Source organism: Benincasa hispida, chromosome 4, assembly GCF_027475165.1.
Source record: "Benincasa hispida cultivar pf3 chromosome 4, pf3_genome.v1.1, whole genome shotgun sequence".
Lineage (NCBI taxonomy): Eukaryota > Viridiplantae > Streptophyta > Magnoliopsida > Cucurbitales > Cucurbitaceae > Benincasa > Benincasa hispida.
This window is the reverse complement of record NC_143481.1, coordinates 28,476,454-28,497,552: the sequence shown is the minus strand read 5'-3', so window position 1 is coordinate 28,497,552 and position 21,099 is coordinate 28,476,454. Positions and strand designations below refer to the sequence as shown.

Here is a 21,099-nt window from a genome sequence, read left to right as displayed (position 1 = left end):
TATTTGGAAATTAAAATTTGAAAACAATTGATTTGATATGAAAAAGAAAAAAAAAAAAAAGAACTGCCATTTATGTTCTCCATGTGTTAGAAATATGTGTTTGGTAATATTATAAATATTATTGTAATGGTCGAAAATTTCAAGAAAATTATATTTAATATTTTGCTTCTTTTCCGATTTGTATGTCGGAATTTAAAATTTTGGAATTTGGTTATTTTTGGCGGTAAATCAATTCAAATTAATCTTCATGAGAGATATGGATTTAATTCAATTATTGAGAATTGAATTTAAATTCTGGTTTAATTGGATTAATGGTTGAGATTTTATTTCCTTTAGAATTTTATTTGAATTTTGGAAATAATAAGTTTATTTGGAGTTATTTGAGTGAGAGATTTTGGTAGTTAGGGTTAAAGGAATTATATATATATATATATATAATTACTTAGGGTTTGGTTAAAAAGGATATAAATTGGAGTCTCAGTATGCATGCAAGTCGAAAAAAAAAAAAAAAACCAAATTTCTTCTTCTCCTTTGCGTGCTGCCAAACCCCTCCCCCCCAATTTCTTCTTCTCCCAACTGTGCGAGGACCCATGGTCAGCCCAGCCGCCGACACCATTCAGCCCAGCATCGATGCTCGGGTTCACGCTAGTCGTTGCGCGTCCCTCGTTGATGCCCAGTCATAGCCGCTAGCCTCTAACACCGTCTCGAGCGTCCGCCCACCAGATCCAATCGACATCTCCAGCTTCTGTTCGCGCAAGCCTCTTCCAGCTGTCGTTCACTATCGGTCCCCGTGCGTTGTCAGCGACAGCCTCCTTTTCTCGTCGAAGTTCTTCGAATTTTATCGTTTCAGGTAAGATTTTGGACGTTTCAAGTCTGTTCTTGTTTGACTCCTTAGTGCCCAATAAATTTCTGGTATGATTTGAGTTACCCATAATGTTTTGAAGCTTTGATCAAAGTTTCGAGGCGTTTTTCAACACTATCCAGCAGCTTCGACGGTGAGCTTTAAGCGTTTTCGACATACTTTGTGGATAAGGTGTTGAAGATTTAGATGTGGGTTCGTATAGTCTTGAATACCCACGAAGTTTTAACTTTGGTTTTGGTTGCATAATGACTTAGGAGGTTGATCTTGGCAATTCTTGATACTTCCAGCTTGGGCACTATTAACTTAAGGTTGGAAGTGGGTTTGGAATAAACCTCGCATTGGGTAAGTATTATGATCTTGAGGGTCTTCTGAATAGTTGTTAGTTTTGAGTTTTGGTCTTTACTGGGAATTTGTTTCGATTATGGTTTGATAGGGATTTAATTCAAAGGCCAAGCTAGGCTAAGAGGAAAATTACTTCGCTTCTTTCCGGCATAAAAATTGAGGTAGGTTATCTACTGTCGGTTTGCCTTCGAACCCAAGTTGGTGTTAACAATTGATTACGCTATTGTGTTGAAATATTATGTCATATTTTGTTGGATTGTTGGGGAGGAGGGGGGAAAGGGAAGGGAAGCTTATGATTATGCTATGGAATATCATTACTTTGTACTGTGTAGTAGTTATTTGTTGGATAAATTGTGAGACTGTACTGGCACCTAAACATGATTTATGATCCTGATTGTATGCTTATGCCTATCGGGCAATGCACATCACATGTGTGAGTTTTTGGGTTCACACCTTATGCATATGTTATGGTGTTCCTTTGGGGTCACCACTTATGCCTATGACTGTGTCCCTTCAGGGCCACTACCTATGAAAGCGTGCCTTCGGGTTCACCCCTTATACTTATGCCTATGCCTATGCCTACGATGAATGTGGTACATTTGAGTCTCGATAGGAAGGCTAACAGTTCACCTAGTGGGCCTAGTAGTGGGTCATTTATTGGGAATATTTATATACTCATCCTTTTTCTTTCATATTTTCAGGTAAAGGTAAAGATAGACCGATGAATGACAAGAGGGATCCATGACCTGACAGTTTGGACATGTTATTAAAGGATCTCTCAATGAAGAGTTCCATGAGCGCGTTCGGATCGCTCCAATTTCATCGTGACCGAAATACACCATATACATTCAAACGCACAGTTATGCAAACAAACAGTAATTAACGACATGCTTTGAACAAAAAATAACAAGGGACAGGGTTCTCATACCAGTTGAAGACGCTCTTCGAGCTATGGAACTCAATGCAGCGGAAGACCTCTACCCGATCAACAAACACCCAGCAGATGCGTCGGCTACAGCAGCACGAACAACTGCAAACAAACGAACGCAGTGGGGACGACACCACCAGAAAAGAGCCCTAGTATTCTCAGAGTGAGAATCCAAAGCGTGGTCTTTAGTGAGTTTGGTAGAGGTAGGAGGAAGAACTGATCGTATAGACGATAAACAAGTGGGAGAGTATAGGAAGCTATCGCATAGCTAGATGCTTACCGCTTAGAAGAAACTACACAATTGTGTAGGTTTTACTGAACGATCGTTTAGGAAAAAGTAGACGATCGTTTAGCAAACACGACACAATATACGATCGTTTAGGAACTAGCGTGCGAACGTTTAGGCGTGGGGTATACAATCGTTTAAGCACTAAGTGACTATCATATAGGCTCTTGACTTAAGCGATCGTTTACGTTTCCACACCAATAAAAAACCTTACGAACTTTTCAAAACCTCACAAAATGAAACAAATTTTCATTTTTATTCTTCAGATACAATAACCGACGCAGTTTTCCCACTAACGCACGTCCGAGATAGTTTTTAGGTTAATTATCACATAATTAACCAATTAAATTATTAATAAATATAACCATATTATATTATTACCCTATAGTTCGATATCACATATCTACTACAGTAGTTTCTCCTCTACTTAATGTAAATCATATTTATATCTAATTTCTTCGAAAATAATGTATCTCATACATTTAACCAATTATATCATATATAATTAACCAGTCCAATTATATCATATATAATCGAACTTCCTCTTGTTAATTTGAACATTTCAAATTAACCCAAACACTGATTCTCGACATTATCCAAGCTACCCAGGGGACCTAATGGACTCGTGGCTCGAAGTTCCAACGGTCCGTGAATAGCTGACTAAACTCTTTAGCCACGAGATCTACCATCTGTTAACTGTCAGGCATTCCACTAAAGACCAACAGCTGAACTCTTTTTACCACAGATATATTTATGTGTACATTGGATATAACCAATGATGAGTACGATGACCTTTCACAGATGCCCATAAGTACAACTAGGCTAAATTACCGTTTTTCCCTTGTAGTTACTTCTCACTTCTTAAGTACCACTGATTCATTCAATGAACAGTACAACATAGTCCAACTATGTGTGAACACCTCTCGAGCCAAGAGAAAGTGTGTGGCGCCACATCGTTCAAGCCTCGGAATTAGCCCTTAAGGGAGTTATCTATATACTTATCCCTACCTTGGGGAAGGAGTGAATTCCAACTTGTGTAGCTGAGTTCCCAGTTCCCAAATCAGACGAATCCCTAAAATGGTAGGTTTGAATTGGCAACCTGGCAAATCGCACCCATACAAATCAAAGGACCGCCCTTAATGGCAGGAATTCCCAACTCACTTAGGGTTGAAATCATATTACCTATGGTCATCCTAATGAAATGAAGTCTCTGTCATGAACGGTGTTATATAATGAGACTTTAACACTTCGTGGTCAAGTCTTATACAAACTCTTTGTATAGGACGCCCCCGCTCGCTGTCCCCAACACGAATGATTAAGATCAGACCATCTGTGACAAGCCACAACATTTGTGATCATTCCACAAAGCGGGTCGCATCCGTAATGTTACCAGGATAAGGTTTTCCTTCTTTATCCATATACTACAGATCATTTTGGTTATCACTCAAGACATGATTCATTTGTATGTCACCACATACATGCTTAAGTTACATACAGATAACCAGGGATTTTAAGTTTATTGGTTTGTAGTAAAGCAAATAAACATGCAACTGAGCAAAAAACAAGATGTGAAGTAAAATATCGTATATTATACAACACAAGCGTTCGTAAAAACTGTTTACAAACTACAGGACACGAGACTTTAGGGCATCAACCCCAACAATTATCGCTTCTGCACTTAGGTTTCATTTGATAGGGTCTTATTTAGGAGTCTAGCATTTTAAAATTTATAATTTTTTTCCATTTTTCCATTTGTTAATTTTTTTAGTTGCTATTTATTCTAAAATTGAGTCAGGGGTACCCCGAACAGTATCTTCAAGATTTTATTACTTGAGCTTTATAATAAAAGTTTGATTTCTTTTAATTAATATTTTTTTCTTTCCTCGAGAAATTTATTGTTAAGCCTATGCAAGCACATAGTAGCATCCTAGAAACCTAATAGAAATTTGGGTCATTAAAATTGGTATCAGAGCCTAAGTTTTAGGTTCTGTAGACTGAATTACATCATGAGTCCAAAATCCCTTCTGGCCCACAAATGGATCTTTCGTCATCGCCAGGTATGTCCCTTAAAAGAAAGTTCTCTAGGAATTTATGCATGAAACTTTACCTGAATTATAGTCATAATTGACGGGATTTCTTGTAAGAGTTTTGTTAAAGTGTCTCCATGTGGTTATCAGGATATGGCACCGTGAACTAGAGGAAGCGGCAGTCGAGATAAGAATGTTATTGGGGAGCATGACACTGATGTAAAAGACCATGAGGTGCAAAGCCAAAGACGCGGGACCCACCACCTCTTGACCCTTCTGGGTCAACCTGGCAAAGGGTTAAAATAAGAACCAGGCCTCAAAATTCGAGCATGACCTCGCCAGGACCGTCACTCTCAGAGATACCTGCGGAGTACACTGCCATAACTGCAGTAATTAGGAATGTGGTCACGAAGGTTGTGGTACAGAATCTAAGGGACATTGTGTCCAAGTAGATAGCTCAGCACGTGCAGTCGCAGCAGATGCCACCTTCGTCGGCCCCGACACCACAAGTTCAGAACTAAGACAGGGTACCGAATTAGGTTGTGGCAGGCCCTTCCTTGGAGGTCGGATATCTACGGGACTTCAAGAAGTATAATCCTCTGAAATTTAACGGGTTCCTAAAAGACCCTATTAAAGCAGAGTTGTGGTTGTCTACTATGGAAGGGATTTTTCAGTACATGAAGTGCTAAGAAATTGCAATGTGTTGCCTTTGTTCTCGTCGATAATGCCAAATGCTGATGGTGCTCAGCTGAAATAATGATAGAAGCTAATGGGAGCCAAGAAACGTGGGACTAATTCAAGGAGCGATTCTATGAGAAGTACTTCTCTGCCCACGTGAGGTACAACAAGTAGGCCAAGTTTATGAACCTGATGACCATGACAGTGGAAGAGTACGAGGAGGAGTTTGACAGATTGTCTTACTTTGCCTCTGACTTGGTGTCTACTGAAGTGAAGAGGATTGAAAGATTTGTTCAGGGGCTTCGACACGGGGTGCGAGCTATTGTGCAAGCTTTTTAGCTTACCAACTATGCAGCAACGTTCCGAGCGGCAACATTAATGGGTTGTCCCTCGAGGCTAGAGTCCTGAAGTCCTTGACGACAGAACCTACCTCAGGATATAAGAGGAAAGCTGAGTAGAAAGCATCGGAGCCTCCACAGAAGGTTTAAAATAGAGATAGATCACTAGGGCACATCAAGCAATAAGCTACTAATACAGGAGGGTCTAAAGGGATAAGCCTGTGTACAAGTTGTGTGGAAGTGTCATTAGGGAAGTTGACTAATTAGTACAGGGACTTCCTTCAGGTGTAAGTAGGCAAGGCATGCGGCCGACCAATGTCCTAGAAGTGGTTCTGGAAGTGCAGGGGGTCAGCCCCCGAATTCATACCAGAAAAGTTCAAATCGACAGTAATAGCATGGTCGGGTCTATGCCACCAACCGTTGAAAGGTTGAGCAGTCTGGAACAGTAGTGAGATGTACACTCTCAATCTTGGGGCACCATGCTTTGGTATTATTTGACTATGGATCATCTAATTCTTTTATTTCGTCGTTGTTTTTAAAGCATACTATACTAGCTCTAAAGCTTCTGAATTATGTTTTATCAGTGTCTACTCCGGTAGAAGAAATTATGATAGTAAACGAAAAGATAAAAGCATGCCAGTTAGAAATAACGAATCGTACCCTTAATGTAATTTTAATAGTGTTGGACATGAGTGACTTTGATGTGATTCTAGGCGGCATGGATTGGTTGGTTGCCAATCGTGCTAGCATAGACTGTTCTCGTAAGGAGGTGATTTTTAATCCTCCTATGGAAGCTAGTTTTAAGTTCAAAAAGTTCGGGACTGTGGTCTTGCCCAAGGAAATTTCAGTTGTGAAGGCCAAGAGGTTGCTTAACCAAGGTACCTGGAGTATCTTGGCTAGCGTAGTTGACACCAGAGAAACTGAGGTTGTCTTAACCTCAGAACTAGGTGTGAGAGAATACCCAGATGTGTTTCCAGAGGAACTTCCAGGTTTGCCTCCAACCAGAGAGAGTGATTTTGCGATAGAGTTGGAGTCAGACACTATTCCTATATCTAAAGCTCCGTCCAGAATGGTTTTGGCCAAATTGAAAGAACTTAATGTTTGCAAGAACTGCTTGATAAAGGGTTCATATAGCCTAGTGTATCCCTCTGGGGTGCAACAGTATTGTTCGTAAAGAAGAAAGATGGCTCGTTGCGGTTATGTATAGATTATAGGGAATTAAATAAAGTGATTATTAAGAATAAATATCCCCTCCCTAAAATCGATGATTTGCTTGATCAGTTGCAAGGTGCCATGGTGTTTTCCAAGATCAATTTACGTTCAGGATATCACCAATTGAGGATTAAAGATAGTGATATTCCCAAGACCGCATTTCGTTTTAGGTATGGGCATTACGAGTTTATGTAATGTCGTTCGTGAAGAATCTCTTACCGAAGAGTTCCATGAGCACGTTCGGATCGCTCCGATCTCACCGTGACCGAAATACACATTATACATTCAAAACATATAGTTATGCAAACAAACACTAATTATCGGCATGCTACGAACAAGATAATGAGTGCCATACTAGTCGAAGACGATCTTCAATCTTCGGCACTCAAAGCAGTCGAAAACCTCCACGCAATCTACCAATGCCCAGCGGAAGCTTCGACTGCAGCAGTACGAACAACCGCGAACACGAATGCCGTAGGGACGACACCACCAGAAAAGAGCCTCGGGTATTCTTGGAGTGAGAACCCAAAGCATAGTCTTTGGTGAATTTGGTAGAGGAAGGAGGAAACACGAATCGTGTAGGCGATAAGCAAGTGGGAGGAAAAAATACGCTATCGCATAGCAGAAGTACTTATCGTTTAGGAAAAGCTGCACGATCGTGTAGAATTTACTGAACGATCGTTTAGGAAAAGGTATACGATCATTTAGCAAAATTGGCACACTATACGATCGTTTAGAGAAGCTATCCGATTGTGTAGGAAATAGCGTGCGATCGTTTAGGCGCGAGGTGGACGATCGTTTAGGTGCGAGGCAACTATTGTATAGGCTCTCGATTCTTTAAGCGATCGTTCTCTTTTCACCAATGCACGTTCACTCTTTCTTTTGAACGATTGATCAAAATGAAAACTATTTTCACAAATTCATCGGTTACAATAATCGATGCTACCCCACTAACTCACGTCCGAACGTGAATTTTTGGATTAGTTATCATATAATCAACCAATTAATTAATAATAAATATAATCATATTATATTTTTTATCCTATAGTTTGATATCACATATCTACTATAGTATTTTCTCCTCTACTTGATATAAATCATATTTATATCTAATTTCCTCTAAAATAATGCATCTCATACATTCAGCCAATTATATCACATATAATTAACCAGTCCAATTATATCACATATAATCGAACTTTCTCTTGTCAATTTGAACATTTCAAATTAACCAAAATACTGGTTCTCGACTTTATTCAAGTTACCCAGGGGACCTAATAGACCTGTGGCTCGAAGCTCCAACGGTCCGTGAATAGTTGACTAAGCTCTTTAGCCACAAGATCCACCATCCGTTAACTGCCAGGCATTCCACTAAAGACCAACAGCTGAACTCTTCTTACCACAGATATATTTCTGTGTCCATCGGATATAACCAATGATGAGTACGATGACCCTTCACAGATGCTCGTATGTATATCTGGGCCAAATTACCATTTTGCCCATGTAGTTACATCTCACTCCTTAAATACCACCGATTCCTCTAATGAACAATACAACATAGTCCAACTATGTGTGAACACCTCTCAAGCCAAGAGAAGGTGTATGGCGCCACATTGTTCAAGCCCTGGACCTCTTGAGGCATCTTAGGACACATGTCCTTAGACAAAGTGACTCTATGCCTGAACAGCAGTAGACCCCTCCTAGAGTCCTACATCAAGTACTTGAGCAACATCTTGTCAATGTACGATGCCTGAGACAGAGCTAGCACTTTGTTCTTATGATCACAAAAGATCTGTATACCTAGAAACTGAGCCTCTCCCGAATCTTTCATTTGGAATTGGGTCGTTAGCCAGTTCTTAACTGTAGTCAATAGACCTACATCATTCCCAATGAGTAGGATATTTTCCACGTACAACACTGACAAGACTACTAAAGCGTTGATGATCTTCTCGAGATCCATGGCCTTAACCCATTCATCTCGGTCAACATCCTTCAGTGCCTTCTTATAAGACAATAGATCCTCAATGTCGCCATATGCTACCATAGCAAGGATTTCTATGAAACCCAGATAGCGAACGGATGGGTTCGCAACCCTTCCACTATGTCGAGGTTCCCTCAAATTTTGAGATGGAACTGACCTATTGGATGAACTCTCATTAACAGCTCTTGCTGATGTAGCAGGCTCTTCAACAATTCTTGTTGAAGTTTCAGTAGTTGCATTGAAAAGCTCACGCAACACGACTTTGCTTCGTGGACTGTGCTCCCTTATATGATCCTTCTCCATAAAAGTAGCATTTATCGAAACAAACACCCTATTTTCCATCGGATCATAAAATAACCCCCTCGTGTACCTTTGGGGTAGCCTACAAAGAGGCATAACCTCGACCATGGTTCAACCTTTTTGGGACTAGCCTCAAGCACATATGCAGGGCAACCTCAAATGCGGAAGTGACGTAAACATGCTTTACGCCCGTTCCACAACTCCAAAGGTGTTCTTGCAACACTCTTGAAGGGAACACAATTGAGTATGTATACCGCAGTCTCCACTGCGAACCCCAAAACGAGTCCGGTAAGAAAGCGTAACTCATCATCGAGCGAACCATGTCTAACAAGGTCCTATTTCTCATCTCCACTACACCATTCTACTGAGGTGTACCTGGCGCTGAGAGTTGGAAAACGATTCCATGTTCTATCCTATTTCTCATCTCCACTACACCATTCTACTAAGGTGTACCCGGCACTGAGAGTTGGAAAACGATTCCATGTTCTATTAAATAGTCCTGGAATACCGAGTCCAAAAATTCTTCACCTCATTCGATCGAAATGTGTTAATCCATCTATCCAATGCGTTTTCAACTTCAGCCTTGAACTCTTTGAACTTTCAAAGGATTCAGACTTTTGTTGCATAAGATAAACATACCCGTACCTTGAGTAATCATCAGTAAAACTGATAAAATATTCATAGCCACCTCGGGCTCGCACATTCATAGGACCACAAAGGTCAGAATGTACTAACTCAAGAGGCTCCTTGGATCTATAACCTTTTCCAGTAAAAGGTCATTTAGTCATCTTACCCTCAAGGAAGATTCGCACACTGGCAAAGAATTTTCTTCTAACTCACTTAGAAGTCTATTCTTCACCAATCTCTCAATCCTATTGAGATTGATGTGCCCTAAACGAAGATGCCAAAGTTGGGCATTTTCTTTTGGAGAAATTCGTCGACATTTTGATTGAGTTATGGCAGTTCTAAACATTTCAGTATTATGGAGGGAATTAATGGCTAACGGCCTTAGCACATATAAATTCAATTCTAGATTTGCTATGCAAATAAAAACACCATCTTTATGCGCTTTATCCATATTAAACAAGATAGTATATTTACATTGCAATAAATACTTTACAGAAATAAGGTTCCTCTTTAGCTCAGGAACAATATATACATCATGTAAAACAAGAAACCTATTTTGTAAAGCTAACTGGAGTCTTCCCACTGCCACAGCTGAGACAACGGGTCTAGTGCCTACTCGCATCGTCATCTCATCAGCCTCCAGCTGTTGCCAAGATCTAATCCCCTGAAAAGAAGAATAAACATGATTAGTGGCACCTGAATCAATTATCCAGGCAGAATCATCATTCTCCACTAAATAAGTTTCAAAAACAAGTAAATCACATTTACTTTTATCCACCTTGGCCTTAGCCTTGGCTATTTTCTTCTCTTTTAGATTCCAAGGACAATTCCTCTTCCAGTGTCCATTTTGGTTACAGTGGAAACATTTTCTCTTAGCAACTTATGGACGCTTCCTTGGGGCGACAGGCGGTGGGTTAGCAGGTGCCTTCCTTTTTCCCTTACCACCCTTCTTCTTCTTCCCCTTTGCAGAGTTAGAAGCAAAAGGTGCAGACTTCGTTCTCGAGTTCGAACCTCTATGGAATGTCCTAGAGGATGAAGTAACATTTGTCTCACCCTTCTGCCTCTCCTTACTTTTCAGTAAAGATTGGTATGTCTGCAACTCGTTGAGGAGAGTTGTAAGGTTATATTTCACTTTGTTAAGAATCACATTGCTAACAAAGTGCAGAAAGCTCTTCGGCAAAGAATGTAGGATGATGCTAACCTAGTTGCCCTCATCGATGGCAGACCCATTCAACTCTGCCACATTAAAGTGGATCGTCATGTTTAGCACATGTTCACGAACAGAGGTGCCTTCTTCCATTTTGGAGTTGAATATGTATTTAAGAGCCTCATGCATAAACTGTTCAGACGGTTGTCCAAACATCCCCCGCAGGGACTCCATGATCTCACGCGCTGAGACTATAGGCTTATGTTTCTTAGCTAAGACTTCAAAAAGACTTGCCAAGATGTAGGCTCAGGCCTTCTCATTCGCCCTTGTCCATCACTCGTATGCCATTTCGAGTGGTATTCGGAGCTGGAGTAGGAGGACAAGCCTCCGTGAGAACAAACATGATATCCTCGATGATCAGGATCGTCGTGATCATATGTTTTCATGTTGCGAAATTATCGCCAGTAAGTTTTTCGGCGCTTAGCAATGTCAACGTGGTTGTTTCCATTTTGAAAAAAGTTGTTGAAAATATGAACAAAACTTTATTAGATTTTGTTAAACCACTTTTAAACCAATCAGTTTTGCAAAACAGTTTCAAGTACCCTAAGTTATAGAGTTTTATTTTGTAATGATGCCCTAGTGAGGCAAGACAAACGTCACCGGTGGGGTAATTAGTTGCCCCTTCGCTGAGATGAGACATTCTCAACCATTAGGCAGAACCAACTCTTGGAACTGAACTTAACAACCACCATTTTTCAGTCCAGAATTGTTAACCTTTAACTATTCCGCGTAAGTGTGACTCCTCGCTTTTGGTGCCAGAGTCTTGCCTTAATGAACCCATTGTAGGGAAGAAGCAAATTAGGATAAGAGACTAAGTTACCTTATCCTCTTACAGGAGATCAAATAAAGAAATGCGCAAAACTGCCATCCTTTAGGGGGACACTCCCAGGGTGCCTCGAGACGATGCGTAGTAACTTTATTCAACCTAAGAAGGGAGACCGAGGGATATGTTGTCGCACTTCCCGCTCCCACTTACTATGAAAACGCTCTCCATCCACCTTGATATTGACCTACCCAAACACCATCCATTAGGGGAATACGCCAAAGGTGCCGTGAGGCCCAAGGTAGATCTCACGGTGTGGACTATTTAGGAGAAACGTGAAAGGTTTAAGTGAAGTATCTTATGCCCCAAGTACCTCCCACTGAATGTTCTACCTAGGGATTCATTAACCTAGACAATCCGTCCACTGATTTTAGTCTAAGTCATTTTTTAAACTCTGCTCATAAAAAACGTTTGTCTATGAAATATAAACAAGTTCAAGTAGTCACATTTAAACACTTTAATGGACTGTCCTTAACTTGCATGCATGCATCAAATCTATCTAATTCACCTTTCTAGGTAAGGTAGGGGTATTACGCTTCTGTCAACTTAAATACCCGAGCCTAGATAGAACTCACCTTAGACAAAAGGTCCCTTATAGATATATTTGCTACACTATAACCTTTTATTAGCCAATTTAATCCTATTAAACTGATTAAAAGATTAAAGCCTTAAGGTTGCTAATCGTATTAGAACCGTGATCTTAGGTCTATATGATCCAAGTTTTAAACACTTTAAAACCATGAATTAAACCTAAGTGAGCATGCATTTTTTTCTTATTTCTTTTAGTTCTAATTTCTCTTTAACTTTTAAAAAAGAAACAACTAAAATTATTGCATACAACGAGGTGTTTATAACATTTATAAAGTAACCTATGTGTCATGCTTCATGCAATTTCCCGTCATTACTATATATAACTTTTATATAACGCGTAACAACCAAGCAAACATGCTATCATTCACCCTTATACTATAACCATTATAATATAAAGATGATGCATGTCAATGCTTTTTATGCATGCATAAATATAACTCTTATATTATATGATGCATGAGCATGCTCTTACATAATTAAATCATGCTTCTCTAAATTATAACAATAAAGAGATGATGCATGACTATTGCATAACCTAAGGTGGGATTTACTATATTGGCATACCATATGACATATAAAAACATACATTGTGTGTAATACATAAAGAATTAATGGACCAGGATGAGCCTTTACAAAAAACCAGAATGAAAAACCCATATATTACATTTTCTATCGAGCAAACCGGTTCACAGGCGAACCGGGTCTTGAACCGCCAGAAGGTCTTCAATCGTTTAGCAAAATCGTTTAGGAAAAGGTATACGATCGTTTAGCAAAATCGGCACACTATACGATTGTTTAGAAAAGCTATTCGATCATGTAGGAAATAGCGTGCGATCGTTTAGGCGCAAGGAAACTATCGTATAGGCTCTCGATTCTTTAAGAGATCATTCTCTTTTCACCAACGCGTGCTCACTCCATCTTTTGGACGATTGATCAAAATAAAAACTATTTTTATTTTAATTCATCAGTTACAATAACCGACGCTGCCCCACTAACCCATGTTCGAATGTGAATTTTTGGATTAATTTTTGGATCATATAATTAACCAATTAATTAATAATAAATATAATCATATTATATTTTTTATCCTATAGTTTGATATCACATATCTACTATAGTATTTTCTCCTTTACTTGATATAAATCATATTTATATCTAATTTCTTCTAAAATAATGTATCTCATACATTCAGCCAATTATATCATATATAATCGAACTTCCTCTTGTCAATTTGAACATTTCAAATTAACCCAAATACTGGTTCTCGACTTTATCCAAGCTACCCAAGGGACCAATAGACCTGTGGCTCGAAGCTCCAACAGTCCGTGAATAGCAGACTAAACTCTTTAGCCATGAGGTCCACCATCCGCTAACTGTCAGGCATTCCACTAAAGACCAACAGCTGAACTCTTCTTACCACAAATATATTTCTGTGTCCATCGGATATAACCAATCATATAACCAATCATGAGTACGATGACCATTCATAGATGCTTGTAATTACAGCTGGGCCAAATTATTGTTTTGCCCCTATAGTTACATCTCACTCTTTAAGTACCACTGATTCCTCTAATGATCAATACAACATAGTCCAACTATGTGTGAACACTTCTCGGGCCAAGAAAAGGTGTGTGGCGCCACATCATTCAAGCCTTGGAATCAGCCCTTAAGGGAGCTATCTATCTACTTACCCCTGCCTCGGGAAAGGAGTGAATTGCATCTTGTGTAGTTGAGTTCCCAGCTCCCAAATCAGACGAATCCCCAAAATAGTAGGTTTGAATCAGCGACCTAGCCACTCACACCCATACATATCAAAGGACCGCCTTCAATGGCAGGAGTTTCCAACTCACTCAGGATTGAGGTCATGTTACCTATGGTCATCCTAGTGAACTAAAGTATCTATCATGAACAGTGTTATATAACGAGATGTTAATACTTCGTGGTTAGGTCTTATATAAACTTTTTGTATAGGATGCCCCCAACACGAATGATCAAGATCAAACCATCTGTGACAAGTCACAACACTTGTGACCATTCCACAAAGCGGGTCGTATCCGTAGAATTACCAGGATAAGGTTTCCCTCCTCTATCCATAAACTACAAACCATTTTGGTTATCACTCAAGACATGATCCACTTGTATGTCACCACATACATGTTTGAGTCACATACAGATAACCAGGGATTTTATGTTCATTGGTTTATGGTAAAGGAAATAAAACAAGTAACTGAGCAAAAATACAAGATGTGAAGTGAATATCATATATTAACAGCATAAGCGTTCGTACAAACTGTTTACAAACTGTAGGACACGAGACTTTAGGGCATCAACCCCAACAGTTCAAACTGACGAATGCTTCTGTTGTATTCATGGATCTGATGAACAAAGTGTTCAAGGAGTTTTTGGATACTTTTGTTATAGTTTTTATTGATGATATCTTGGTCTATTCCAAGATATAGGTGGAGCAGGAGGAGTATTTTCGGAAAGTCTTAGGAACTCTAGGGGAGAATAAGCTGTATGAAAAATTTTCAAACTGTGAATTTTAGCTACGTAGGGTGTCCTTTCTTGGGCACTTGATGTCGAAGGACGGAGTTTCTATGGACCCCACAAAAATTGAGGCCGTTACAAATTGGCCCAACCCCAAAACAGTTAGGTGCATAATTTCCTAGGGTTGGCTAGTTATTATCGTTAGCTTGTGGAGAATTTATCTAGCATAGCCACCCATTAACCCAGTTAACCAGGAAGAGAGTTTCATTTTTTTAGGGCAAAGCTTGTGAGGACAGTTTCCAGAACCTCAAGCAAAAGCTGGTTTCAGCATCAGTTCTTACAGTACCTGATGGCTCCGAAAGTTTTGTGATTTATAGTGATGCTTCTAAAAAGGGTTTGAGTTGTGTGCTTATGCAACACGGTGAAGTGGTTGCCTATGCCTCCCACCAGTTGAAGAACCATGAGCGAAACTATCCTACTCATGACTTGGAACTGGCAGTGGTGGTTTTTGCCTTAAAGATCTGGAGGCACTATTTGTATGGGGAGAAGATCCAGATTTTTATTGACCATAAGAGTTTGAAATACTTCTTCACCCAGAAGGGGTTAAACATGAGACAACGCAGGTGCTCGAGTTAGTGAAGGGTTACGACTGTGAGATTCTGTACCACCAAAGCAAGGCGAATGTGGTGGCCAATGCTCTTAACAGGAAGGCAACTCATTCGGTTTCCTTGATCACTAAGCAGGTTAAATTGTGTAATGATCTGAAGCGAACAGAAATTACAGTGGCAGTGGGAGAAGTCACCTCGCAGCTAGCCTAGTTGATGATACGATCGAATTTGAGGCAGAGGATCATTGATGCACAATAGAGCGATTCGTACCTTGTTCAGAAATTTCATCAGGTGAAGTTAAGCAAGGTCAGTGAATTTTCAATATCTGTGGACCAGGATCTTCTGTATTAGTGACGATTATGCGCACCTACAGATAATGGCCTAAAGGGCAAATTATTGGCTGAAGCTCACAACTCCTCATTCTCAATATATTCGAGCAGTACCAAGATGTATCAAGATTTGAAGTGATATTATTGGTGGTTCGATATAAAAAGGGAGATAGCTGATTATGCTAGTAAATTTTTAGTCTGTCAACAGGTGAAAGCCCTAAGGCAGAAGTCAGCGGGCTTATTACAACCATTGAATGTTCCAGAATGGAAGTGGGAGAGTGTGTCCATGGATTTCATTATGGGTTTTCCCAGTACAGCAAAAGGCATTTCAGTGATATAGGTTGTAGTGGACAGGTTCACTAAGGTGGCACATTTCATTCCAGGGAAGCCCATGTATTCGTTGAGTAAGTGGACTCAGCTGTACATGAAAGAGATAGTAAGATTTCATGGTGTGCCAGTGTCGATTGTTTCCGACAGAGACCCTCATTTTACCTCCAAATTTTGGAAGAGCCTCCAGGTAGCATTGGAAACTTGGTTAGATTTTAGTATAGCCTTCCACCCTCAGATTGATGGACAAACAGAATGCTTGAATCAGATGCTGGAGGATATGTTGCACGCTTGTGCGTTGGAGTTTTCAGGGAGTTGAGACTCCCACTTGCATTTGGAAGAGTTTGCATATAATAACAGTTATCAAGATACCATTGACATATCGCCATTTGAAGCTCTATATGGTAAAGATTGCAAGTCCCCTGTTTGCTGGGTGTGGTTGGTGGGAATTGAGCTAGTGTAGATGACAAATGAAGCTTTACAGAAGATTAGGACCCGAATGTTCAAGCCGCACAGTAGACAAAAAAGTTATGTCGATGTTAGGCATAAAGATCTCAAGTTTGAGGCAGGTGATAAGGTGTTCCTGAAGGTAGCACCTATGAAATGTGTTCTGAGGTTTAAAAAGAATGGGAAACTAAGTCCGTGTTTTGTAGGGTCATTCGAGATCTTGAAGCGAGATGATCCTGTGGCTTATCATTTGGCCTTGCCACCATCTCTTTCTGCGGTCTATAATGTCTTTCATGTCTCCATGTTGAGGAGGTATATGATAGATCTGTCCCATGTGGTGGACTTCGAAACCTTACATTTTAATGAAAACTTAAGTTATGAAGAGAAGCCTGCACAGATTATTGCAAGGGAAGTGAAAGTTTTGTGCAACAGAGAGGTGCCACTGGTGAAGGTTCTATGGCAGAATCACCAGTTCGAGAAGGCAACCTGGGAGCAAGAGGATGAGATGAGAACGCAATACCCAGAGATTTTTCAAAACTAGAACTTTCAAAGACGAAAATTCCTTAAGGAGAGTAGAATGTAATGGTCCAAAATTTCAAGAAAACTGTATTTATTTATCTTGCATCTTTTAAGATTTGTATGTCGGATTTTAGGGTTTTGAAATTTTTTTATTTTTGGGCGGTAAATCAATTCAAATTAATCTTGGTGAGAGATATGGATTTACTTCAATTATTGAGAATTGAATTTAAATTCTGGTTTAATTGGATTAATGGTTGAGATTTTATTTCCTTTAGACTTTTATTTGAATTTTGGAAATAATGAGTTTGTTTGGAGTTGTTTGGTTGAGAGATTTGGGGAGTTAAGGTTAAAGGAATTAAATTATATATATTTAACTACTCAGGGTTTGGTTAAAAAAGATTTATATAGGAGCCTCGGTGTGCGTGCAAGTCAAAAAAAGAAACCAAATTTTCTTCTTCTTCTCCTTCGTGTGCCACCAAACCCCCCTCCTAATCTCTTCTTCTCCCAATCGCACGAGGACCCACGATCATCCCAGCCACTAGTGTCGTTCAACCCAGCCATCGACGTTCGGGTTCATGCCAATCGTCGTGTGTCCCTCGTTGATGCCTAGCCGTAGCCGCCAACCTCTGACACCACCTCCAGCACCCGTCGCCCAGATCCAATAGACGTCTCGCACGTCTAGAGCCAAACAACTGCACAAGCCTCTTCCAGCTATCGTTCACCATCGATTTGCATGAATTGTCGGCGACAACCTCCTTTTCTCATCGGAGTTCTTCGAATTTTATTGTTTTGGGTAAGATTTTGGATGTTTTGTGTCTATTCTTGTTTGATTCCTTAGTGCCCATTAAATTTTTGATCTAATTTGAGTTACCCATATTGTTTTGAAGCTCGGATCAAATTTTCGAGGCATTTTTCAACACTATCCAGGAGCTTCGACGATGAGCTTTGGGCGTTTTCAGCATACTTTGTGGGTAAGGTGTTGAAGATTTAGATGTAGTTCATGTAGTCTTAAATACCCACTAAGTTTTTGAAGGAACTCTAATGGGAGAGAACCTTGAGTGGAAGTGGATCGACCGATTACATTTTTATTGAATACAAAGTTTACAGTAAACAAATAAACAAGATATGCATTTAATTCTAAATTACAACATGCTTTAGAAAGAATTAAAGGGTTTCAAGAAACCTCACCTTTGAAGAACTTTTCTTCACGTTTTCCCTCTAACAAACCACGAACTTCTTGAAGACATTCTTCAAGATTAACCTCGAACAAAATCGGACACTACCACAAAAGTAATCTTGGTATTCTCATGGTGCGAACCCAAGAGTGGTGGACTCTGACTATTTTGGTTAAGAGGGAAAACTTAATGTGTAGGATGAAAGATTGAGAACTCTCAAAACTCAAGACAAAATACACAGAATACTTCTATATTTTTCTTTCTCAATCGTCCAGCCAACAACAAATCAAAAGGAAGAAAATTTTTTTCTTTTTATTCTTCTTGCCATAAAATAACCACCACCCACTAATGTGTGTCGAGAGAAAAGATGGGGAAGGGAGTTGTAACTCCCTTCCTTATTATTAAAAATAATAATAATAATATAAATATAAATATGATAACTAACTTATCATATTATATATATATATATATATATATATATATATATATATATATAAAATTATATGTTATATCAAATATAACTATGGAATTTAATATAAATTTTATTTACATTAAATTTAATAATTATGAATCTAATTCGTAGAAACTATATTTGAATCTCATTCAAATACTCATTTCCTTCCATTAAGTTATAATATATCAAATACATTATGACAATTATATCACATATAATTGAAGCGACTTAATTATATCATATATAATTAAATCCCTCTATTAATTTGAACAATTCAAATTAATCCAAAAACTGATTTTCAACTAAATCCTATTAAGCTACCAAAAGAATCTCATGGACTTGTAGCTTGAAGCTCTATCGGTATATGAATAATTAATTAAATTCTTTAATTACATTATTCACCATCCGTTAACTGTCAGGCACTCCATTAAAATCAACAGCTGCAATCTTCGCAGTACAGATATATTTTTGTGTCCATTGGATATAACCAATTAACAGTATGATGACCCTTCACAAATTGCTCGTAAGTACAACTAGGCCAAATTACCGTTTTGCCCTTATAGTTATATTTAACTCCTTAAGTACCACTGATCCCTCTAATGAACAATAGATCATAGTCCAACTATGACTAAACCCCTCTCGGGCCAGGAGAGGGTGTGGCACCACATTGTTTATGACCCGAAATCAGCCTTTAAGGGAGCAATTTATCTACTTACCCTTGCCTCGGGGAAGGAGTGAATTCCATCTTAAGAGACTGTGTTCCCAGCTCCCCAATCAGACGAATCCCCAAAATGGTAGGCTTGTTGAGTGGACAATCTGGCCACTCTCACCCATACAAATAAAAGGATCGCCCTCATGGGCAGGAGTTCACAACTCACTCAGGATTCAGGTCATGTTACCTATGGTCATCCTGGTGAAATGTAAGTCTCTATTATGAACGGTGTTATATAATGAGACTAAACATTTTGTGGTTCGGTCTTATACATATTCCTTTGTATATAATATCTCTGCTCGCATGTCTATACATGAATGATTAGGATTAGATCATTTGTAGAACTTTACAACAATTGTAACACCTACAAAGTGAACCATACTCGTAGTGTCATCAAGATAAGGTACCTAGCCTTATCCATCTACTACAGACCATTTATGTTATCACTTAAACATGATCCACTCGTATGTCTCTACATACATGTTTAAGTTATAAAGATAACCTTGGATGTTAGTTTATTGGTTTGTGGTTAGTGCAACTAAAATATCATATATTTTATAGACAGTGAATAAAATATCATATGTTTTATTAAATACATAATGAGTTTGTTCAATAATGTTTACAAACTATAGAACCCTACGAGATTTAGGGCATCAACCCAACAGTTTTAACTTTGGTTTTGGTTGCATAATGACTTAGGAGGTTGATCTTGGAAATTCTTAATACTTCCAGTTTGGGCACCTTTAACTTAAGGTTGGAAGTGGGTTTGGAATAAACCTTACATTGGGTAAGTATTGTGATCTTGAGGGTCTTCTGAATAGTTGTAAGTTTTGAGTTTTGGTCTTAACTGAAAATTTGTTTCAATTATGGTTTGATAGGGATTTAATTCAAAGACCAAGCTAGGCTAAGAGGAAGAAAACTTGCTTCTTTCGGGCATAAAAATTGAGGTAGGTTATCTACTGTCGATTTGCCCTCAAACCCAAGTTGGTGTTAACAATTGATTACACTATTGTGTTGAAATATTATGTCATGTTTTGTTGGACTGGTTGAGGGGGGGAGGGGGTGTAGTGGAAGCTTATGATTATGCCATGGAATATCATTACTTTGTACTGTTGCAGTGGTTGTTTGTTGGATAAATTGTGAGATTATACTGGCACCTAAACATGATTTATGATCCTGATTATATGCTTATGCCTGTGTGAGATTGATAGTGACTATTGGCATTTTTATCGGGTGATGCAAATGCATGTGTGAGTCTTTAGGTTCACACCTTATGCCTATGTTATGGTGTTCCCTTAGGGTCACCACTTATGCCTATGACTGTGTCCCTCCAGGGTCACTACCTATGAAAGCGTACCTTCAGGTTCACCCCTTATGCTTATGTCTATGCCTATGTCTACGATGCGTATTGTGCACTTGAGTCCCAATAGGAAGGCTAACAGTTCACCTAGTAGGCCCAGTAGTGGGTCGCTTACTGGGTATATTTATATGCTCATCCTTTTCCTTTCATATTTTCAGGTAAAGGTAAAGATAGACTCGCGAATGGCAAGAGGGATTTGTGACCCGACCATTTGGACATGTTATCGCTTCCACACTTAGGTTTCATTTGATAGGGTCTGATTTAGAAGTCTAGCATTTTAAGATTTATGGTTTTTTTTCCATTTATTCATTTGTTAATTTCTTTAATTGCTATTTATTTTAAATTTGGGCCAAGGGTACCTCAAGTGGTGTTTTTCAAGATTTTATTACTTGAGATTTATTTAATGAAAGAAAAGTTTGATTTCTTTTATTTAATATTTTTTTCTTTCCTCGAGAAATTTATTGTCAAGCCTATGCAAG

The 21,099-nt window shown here is 39.0% G+C and overlaps 1 long non-coding RNA gene across 1 annotated transcript; it reads left to right on the top strand.

The window, feature by feature from the left end:
• Window positions 1-1,114: 1,114 nt before the first annotated feature.
• Window positions 1,115-2,683, top strand: LOC120076840 (uncharacterized). Its single transcript, XR_005481656.2, has 3 exons — window positions 1,115-1,204; window positions 1,296-1,365; window positions 1,906-2,683. It is a non-coding gene; the product is annotated as an uncharacterized LOC120076840 (long non-coding RNA).
• The last annotated feature ends 18,416 nt before the right edge of the window (window positions 2,684-21,099 follow it).